Consider the following 9020-nt stretch of genomic DNA (forward strand, 5'->3'; position numbering starts at 1 on the left):
AATTAAAAGAATAATAAATAACATTTATATAGCATTATAAAGTCAGCAAAACACCTTAGAGATATTATCTAATTTTATCCTCACAGCAACCCTATGAGGTAGGTGCTGTTATTTTAAACATTTTACAATGAGAAAATTGAGTTTGAGAAGTTACATGATTTGACCACAAAAGGCAACCAGGTAGCACAGTGGATAGAACACTGGCCCTGAAGTTGGGAAGACCAGAGTTCAAATCTTACCACAGACACTTACTAGTTGTGTGATCCTGGAGAAGTCACTTAACTCCAATTGCCTTAAATATCCAGGGCCATCTCTAGTCATCCTGGTCACATATCTTGCCACTGGACCCAGATGGCTCCAGAGGAGACAGTGAGACTGGTGACTTTGCACAGCCCTTCCTCACTTAAATTTAATGCAGTGCAAATCATGGCATCTGTCATGGTACTCTTTGAGAATGAAGGACAGGGGACAGCTAGGTGGCACAGTGGATAAAGCACTGGCCCTGGATTCAGGAGGACCTGAGTTCTAATTCAGCCTCAGACACTTTACACTTACTAGCTGTGTGACCCTGGGTGAGTCACTTAATCCTCATTGCCCTGGGGAAAAAAAGAGAAAGAGAGAGAGAATGAAGGACAAACAACAACAATGATTTGCCCATAAATAAAATGATTGTTTATTCTTCTTTCATTATTCCATTCTCTTGATCCAATTCTCCCTTTCCATCAAGCCACCATATTTAGGGTGAGTTTAAATAGTTTAAAGGGGTGCTTACCAAGGCCTTCAGAGTTGGAGCCCTGAGTTATCATAAGCACTTTGGGTGGAAGGAGGTGCTAATTGAGGGAAGAGAGCCTCTCTAATAACAGGATATCTGAGTAAGCAATCACATAGGCTGCTGGGAAGGAAATATATGGCAGTATTGATAAAGCTCACCTCTCCCATAGTGTTATCTACAACTAGCACTGAGACAGATTGATCCCTTTGCTTCTCAGTTTCTCTAAAGTTATCATAGTTTACAAGAAAATGAACCTAAATAGATGTTAAAGTTTTGACTGAGGACCCCTCCAAAAGTCAGTACAATGGAAAATTGTTATTATCTACTAATGACTACACTGGGGAAGGGGGAAAAAAAATCAATGAACCTTTGGAAACAGTGATACACAACCCCAGGAACATGGTAGAAAAGTGGTTAAGGCATGTAATAGAGAATACTTGCCCATATTCTCTTGAGTGAGTCAAGTGGGCTCTAACAAAGGCCATTCTCACACTAGAACCTCACTGAAACTCCTATCCCTCTCAGACACAGCTTTGCCTGTCTGATGTGAGCCACCCAAGCTGTTACTTGATGAATGGCATGACTAACCATTCTCTGGTGATCTCACATAGTATGATAAACATCAGCTTGTTAATTATTTTACAAATCTGGCACCAAATGGGTGATATAAAGATCAATCTACTCTAAACCAACAATGGGTTTATCCAAAGATGCTTCATAGTGACCCAAGTTAAGCGCTGCCTTGAATCACTAAATGTGTCTAATCATGTGGTGTAATGGAAAGAACAGAGGGTCAAAGAGGCCAGAGACTCCTTGTTGTGCTCCCTGCCTAGTAGCACTGACTAGAAAGCAGAGAAGATACTGAGAAAGGAAGCAGGAAGGGAAACTAAGGAAAACACCAAAGGAATGAGCCTCTTTTATAAGAACCCCAAGAGACAGGCTTTTTAAAAACCCTTGCTTTCCATTTGGTTACTATTCATTAAACTATCTTTATATTCCTTGAAGAAATGATGCTGTTAAGCTCCCATATCCTTGGAGACAGCATTTTGGTGCAAACAAACACTAGAAAGTAAAAAAAAAGAGAAGTAAATAGGCTCTGTTGGCCCCTGGGGTCAGGACTCCTCCCTAAACTAATAGTTTTTGACATTCAAACTAAGTTGTAAAGTAAGAAATGATTCCTGTAAATCTTACCAATCCACCCATTTTCACAGTCAATCAGAAGGCATGACCAGCTACTCAAATTGCCAGTATGTGGAACTGGTATTGTAACTCTTCAACTGAGGAGCAGGGAAACATACAGAATCTGAGTTGGTCCTTTAATACATAATCAAGGAAAGCTGTTATTTGTTAATAAAGCATGGTATATTGGGTAGATGGCTGACTGAAAGACATGGGTTCAAATACCACCTTTGACACATACCAGTTAGGCAAGTCATTTAACCTCTCAATGCCTCAGGCAACTTTCTAAAATTCATCATTTTAGTTTAGTTGCAAATTGGTAAGAGAAAGTACATTATGCCAATTAAATTACAGGCTCAGATTTTTTTTTAAAGCTATTTTTATTATATCCCTGCAATTTACCAAGTACATTTTTTTAAAAGGTGACTCTCTTTTTTTCATAGAACATACCCAGGCCAAGGAAAAAATTATTTTAAAAATTTTTCTGTCTTTTTTATTTCCTACCCTTTTCTAATAGGATACAGATAAAAGTTTACAAATTATGCTTGTGTGTCCTTGACTCATCAGCAAAAAGTAAACACAAAGTTGGGAAAGATTTCTTGAGACATCTTCTTGCCTTTTTTGCCCATGCATCTAATTTACCCTCTCACAAAAACGGAGATAGTCAACAGGCTTTTTCCACTTTCCAAATTTTGTTCCAAAACCTCACCCATTAAACAACACATGGTTACCCTTTACTCTTAACAAAGACATTTTTTCAGTTTTTGTATCAAATTGGTGGGGAGTAAGGAGGGGGATGGAAAGTGGTTATGCAGTGCAGGTGGGAGATTTTGAAACTCTTTGTCTAGTAACTAAAAGAACTCATAGCTTTTGCCTCTCTTTTCAGGGTGGAATAATGCCCAAATGAGAACAAAGGCAAAGTAGATTCAACTGATTTGGCATTTGGCCACAATTTTATTAAGCAACCTAATGAAACATATTATTCTTTCACTCAGCACCCCAGAAGGTAATCTATGCCAACTAGCTTATTGGCTCACTTTTCTGAAAACTATTATATGTATTACCCCCAGGCCAAAACTCTTTCCTGTGGCAAGGATCATACAAATAGTCTTGTCTAATCATTGCAGTTAGAAATTTCTGGAAAAGGGAATCTCATTCACAGTAGTACATGATAACTTTATTCCATTCTGAGAGCTTAGACACAATCAATCAATCAATCAGCAAGCATTATTAAATGTTTACTATGTGCCAGACATGTTGTATTTAATCATCTCCATTTATTCTATTATATGTTTATAGTATATACAAGTATATATCCATATAATATACTTATGTATACTATAAACATATATCATACAAGTATATAATATAAACCTAATATATACTCTAAATATATGTATATGTGTGTATATGCACATGCATGTATATATACACATATATACATATATGTGTGTGTTCACACACATATATTTCTATCCACCCTGAACATCTTGATATCTACTCTATACCCCTTTTCTGAAATAAGAGTGAAAATCAACCCCACTATGGTTCACTCGCCATCCCTGGAACTCATCAGAACAGAACACCCTTCCCTGGTGTTATAGGAAAGGCATGACTCAGACCTGTCCCTTGGGAGTTTAGGTTTGAAACAAAAATGAAATGAAATAATTGCAAAAGATATAAGAATTTAAAAAGAAGGTCTACTTAGCCATGGGGGAGGGAAGAAAACCAATAATCCCTTCCTATATTGTGCATAGAAGATCAATGATCAAACTTCACTTATACACAGAAAACAAGGAAGCTACATCACTGCCCTAAGCCTAATAAACTACATCTCAGAGATGGTTTCAATACCTTTTAAGGAAAATACTACCCCTGTCCATAGGGAAGGGATTCTGGTAAATATGCCTCTTACCACAAGAGCTCCATGGACATGGTCTCAGGGTCTAGATCAATGGTGTCAAACTCAGTAGAAAGGAGGGGCCACTATACCATACATCAGGATCCTTGTGGGCCACTAATTGCCTTAAAAAAACCACATATTTACATTATCTATTGTGTTGTTATTTGTTTCATTAAATGTTTCCTAATTATACTTTTTTTGTAGAACATTATTATTCCTTAATAACACACAATCTGATATACGTATATCTTTTTTAAGTTGATGTCAAACACTGTTGGTCTTTAGCACAAAATAAGTATAATCCTTATTTAGATTTTTCCAAAAATGCTTTGAGGTGCCTCACACATTGCTCATAAACAGTCTCAAAATTGGAGTCATTTCCATAATAATAAAGATCTTCAATGATGAGTTGTTTCTGTGGCTCATAGCTTCCAAGAAGTTCAATTTTAGCTTTGTAGTTTTTAACTTGATTAACTTCTCTATTCCAATCTCTCAGATTGCTTTCATCTATATACAGCATAAAATCAAAGGTGAAGAAATCTTCTTTGGTAATCTGCCTGGAAATATGATTCATTGTAATGCCATGTTTCTTCGTGCGAATCTGCCTTCCATAGTCAGGAGGGTTTCCTATTTCATATGTAGATGTCTATTCTCTATTTATCTGAAAAATGTTGATCAGTTACAAGTTTCCTAAGAACTGCTTCTGCTGTTGGTGAGTGATAGGTATTACCCAGACACATGAATGGAGCAGACTTGGTCCCCTCTGGGGCCATTTTTCATTCTTACTACCTCCTCATTACATTTTAATTTTGTGTAGTCACAGGGAGGGCCCTATGTTTGACCCCTCTGGTCTAAATGGTTACAACATTAGATAATTTAACATATAGCATCTTCCCCTCCCTCATCTCCCTTCCTCACCTTCTGCTGTTTCTACCTACACAAGGATCATACCTCTTCTGTCAGTAACCTTTCAGCAGCAAGTGGAAAAACAATAGCAACTGAATAACAAAGAAATTATGGCCTTGAAACAGATTTCCAGCAACAAGTGCTTTGAGGGGTTTCAGAAAGTGTATGGGCATGGCAGTGTAGATCTAAAATATAAAATGATATTAGGAATCTACTGACCACCCAAGGCAGGAACTTGAAAATGTCCTGTTCTATAATGTCTTTCTAGTTTAACTTGCACAGAACATAATTTTATTCCAAAAATTGGTTATCAACAAACTGCAGTAGAACATGATTTCATCATCATTGCACCAAACACCAGTCCATGTGGCTACACCATTAAAGGAGAAGATGATGGCTGGGACTTTGATATTGGTGCTGGTTTTTATGAGATTGCCACTGAAGAGCCTTGGAAAATCAACTATGGCATGTATTCTTTTATAATAGATGAGCTGTCCAAACTGATGGATGCATGTTTTCCCGCTGATCCAGAGAGGTGTCTATTTTTGGTGACTCTATGGAGACCATGGAACTATGATTTGTTCTTTGAAGAATCCCAACAAATATAAATCTGTCAGCATTCTGTTCAATCTGCAATTCTGTGCTTTGTCCTTGAGGGGAAAAGACCTTGGGTAAATATTTACAATCAGACCCAAGTAAGTGTGAGGCATATGATGCTTCTCATCTTGTGAAGTCTTATCCGTATTCTCAGATGGATATATTAATTGATCAAGACAAAGATGACAAGTATCTTAAAGAAAGGCAGTTGTTTACTGACAACCTCATACTTGCATGTGTACAAAGGAAAATCCCAGTTGGTTTCAGACTACAATAAGGTTATATCATAACTACTACTTCATTGAAACATTTGTTTATAATCACATCAGATATCATGCAAAATACATGAACACATAAAGCTTCATACATGAGAAATCTCACAATTATAAAAATTAGCAAAGCAGAACTTTTAAAAATATATGATTATACATTAAAAATGACTGCTTATGAATATTCACTTCCAGTTTTTATCAAATGTCTGACCTCCTTCTGAATATATATATATATATATATATATATATATACATAAAATCAAGCAATCTGATTCTAATTTTTTCCATAAGTAAGCTAATAGAAGACATGTGTCATAGCTTAGGATCAGTTCGAAACCCTTGTTAAATTAGGTTTAAAGGATGACAGAATATGCAAATGAACACAATTGACTGTAAAGAATACAGTGATTCAAATGCCCCTGTTGATGTAAAGATCCGTTATTGGTCATCAGATGTGTCAGTTCTGTAAAGAATTAAATGATGGAATTGTGTCTCAGTAACTGAATAAAGAGAATGCAATGGCAGGGCAGCAGGGGGTGGAAAGTAAGATATAGAAGAGTACAGAAAGCAAGTATATTTCCATAGGGACAGATACTTCAGTGCCTTGATGAATTTATGATATCATCAATGTGGGTATTCTCTCCCAGGGTATAGATTGCATACCTTCTCATCCTGTGCAATTCTTGTCCACATCCTCCCCCCAGAGGATCTACCCAACAAGTTAGTGGCATTCCCATAGCTGTCAACACTGTGTGGGTATCCATGGAACAAATTAGAAGTTCATCCATTATTTTTCACTCTTTCTTTATGAACTGTTTACCTCTTCAGGTCATATGTCTCTCATTGCAATCCTAATGTTGCTTCTCTTGCACAGTTCCTCAACCTGATCACACCCATAATGCACATCTCCATTTTGAGGAAGGTAATCCTCAGCTTTCACTTTTTGGAGGGTAAGGTGTTCCATGAGCCACTTATTGACTTAGAAAACTACATATTAACATTTACTTACTGTGTTTTTATGATTTACAGTATTACTGGAAAGTATTGTTTAACTGTGGTTAAAAAAAAAGATGGACCTTTTTTTCAGGAAGAAGCTTGTGGTTATTAAAAACCCTGAGCAATTTCCCAAGAATCAATCCTCTACTCTCTTTTTATTTAGTTCTGGGCCCAGTTTACAGTATTTGTCCAAGTTAGGCATATGCATATCGTATCAAAATCTGGACAACAGGCATTTGTCAACCACTTAATTTTTCCTGTATAAATAATTAGGCCAAATTCTTTTAAATCATTGTAGACATCATTTGGGAGGCTTTGCTATATTCTGATACAATGTCATCTTTTGTTTTGTTTGTTTTTAAATTAATAAAGTATTTTATTTTTTTCTGTTACATGTAAAGATAGTTCTCAACCTTTGTTTATACAAGCTTTACAATTTCAGATTTTTCTCCCTCCCTCCCCTCCCTCCCCCCCCTCCCCTAGACAGCAGGTAATCTGATATAGGTTATATATATATATATAAAACCTATATATATATATATATATAGGTTATATATATATATGTATATATATACATACACACACACATAATAACATTAATCCTATTTCTGCATTAGTCATGTTATAAGAGAAAAAAAAATCAGAGCAAATATGGAAAACCTCAAAATAGAAAAAAAAAACAACAGCATCAAAAACAAAAGAAATAGTATGGTTCATTTAGCATCTATACTCCGCAGTTCTTTTTTTTTTTTCCTGGGTTTGGAGATCCTCTTCCATCACGAGTTTCCTGGAACTCTTCTGCTAATACAATGTCATCTTGAAACAGGAGCAACTGAAGGAATATTAACACCACCAGGAGCTACCTATCCTTAATCAAACATTCCATACTAATTTGGTTTTCCAATCATATTATTTTTTTCCCCAAGCAGGGTGATCTCTCATGGCTACATTACAGAGTATCACTTAATTGACTCAATTTACTAATATCTAAGTTTGATTGTGGGAAAAGGAAAACACTATCATCAGAGGTGTTCAGGTGATCCTGCCTATATATGTAAGGTACTCACTTGAGAAGTAAATGAAAGTTCAGACATGTTAGTGTCACTTCTCTGATCAAGAATGTACGACAGATCCTTACTGTCTAGTATACCAATTCCAAACTCTTTTTTCTTCCCTTTGTGCTCTTTTTATAATCTGGTCCCACTCTATCCATTCCCACTCCATCTTTATTTTTCCCTAATATCCAATCTTTGCCCTAGTCAGGTAACCACTTTATTATCTCCCACATATACCGTGATCATCTCTGCTTCCATTGATTTTTCCATGGTGTTCTTCCATTGAGGTATCTTTCCTGTTCTTGGCTGCATATTCTCCTCATCATGCAGCCTTCTCTATTGTAGCCATTACTAGTCTTCAGTCTCATCAAACGTACAGTAAGTATTAAACAGTTCGGTAACTAATGGCTTTCATTGTTTCCTGTTAGTTTTTTCTACACAATTATATTGTAACCTCCTTTAAATCAAGGACTATGCCATAGACATTTCCTACATTCTTCACAACATTTTAGCACAATGTTAGGTGCACAGTTAATATTCAATAAATATCAGAGTCCTTTATTTTTAAAAATTAAATGTTATTTTATTTTCAAAATAAAATCAGTCTTTTCTTCTTCCAATTTCTCCCCACCTACCCACAACTGAAAAAACAAGTTCATTCATGTTTACTTTTTTATGTTTCTTTTAACCCCTGAGTTTGTACTTCAAAGTTTCTCTTCAGTCTGGTCTTTTCATCAGAAACGTTTGAAAGTCTTCTATTTCACAAAAAGTCCATGTTTTCTTCTGTAGCATTATACTCAGTTTTGCTGGGAAAGTACTATTGACTACAAGCCCATATCTCTTACCTTCTGGAATATCATATTCCAACTTCTTTGAGCATAGTGCTGGCTGCTTAATCATGTGTGATCATGAATGTGGCGCAGAGAGACTAAACCAAGTTAAGGATAACTGATGAACCTCAAACCTGTTAGTGAATTAGGGCAGTGTCTACCCTAAGCATGTGCAGACTTCCCCAGCTGGGATGGATAGATGTGAACAATTTGTTCCAAAAGGCCATGAAGGTAGTGGAAGCAGGCACTGTGGAGCACTTAGAGCTTGGTTAGACATGGAAGATTTAAGGTTATCTACTGCATCCCAAGTCATGGCTGGTCATCTTGACTTTTGTCTTGCCACTGGACTTCAATGACTCTGGAAGAAAGAGTGAGATCCATAACTTCTCACAACTCTGTCTCACTTAAATTCAATTTATGGTGGAGTAAAAAAAAAAAATCACAATACCATTTTGACTTGCCTCAAAGTCCTGTGGCAACAAGCAAGTGGTAAAGCATCAGGTGTGGATA

The 9020-nt window shown here is 36.4% G+C and overlaps 2 pseudogenes; one reads left to right on the forward strand and one right to left on the reverse strand.

Annotated features, from left to right (window-relative positions):
• Positions 1 to 4158: 4158 nt before the first annotated feature.
• Positions 4159 to 4627, reverse strand: LOC122736827 (annotated as a pseudogene).
• A 243-nt stretch (positions 4628 to 4870) lies between these two features.
• LOC122750191 lies at positions 4871 to 5714 on the forward strand (annotated as a pseudogene).
• Positions 5715 to 9020: the final 3306 nt, after the last annotated feature.

Source organism: Dromiciops gliroides, chromosome 1 (genome assembly GCF_019393635.1).
Source record: "Dromiciops gliroides isolate mDroGli1 chromosome 1, mDroGli1.pri, whole genome shotgun sequence".
NCBI lineage: Eukaryota > Metazoa > Chordata > Mammalia > Microbiotheria > Microbiotheriidae > Dromiciops > Dromiciops gliroides.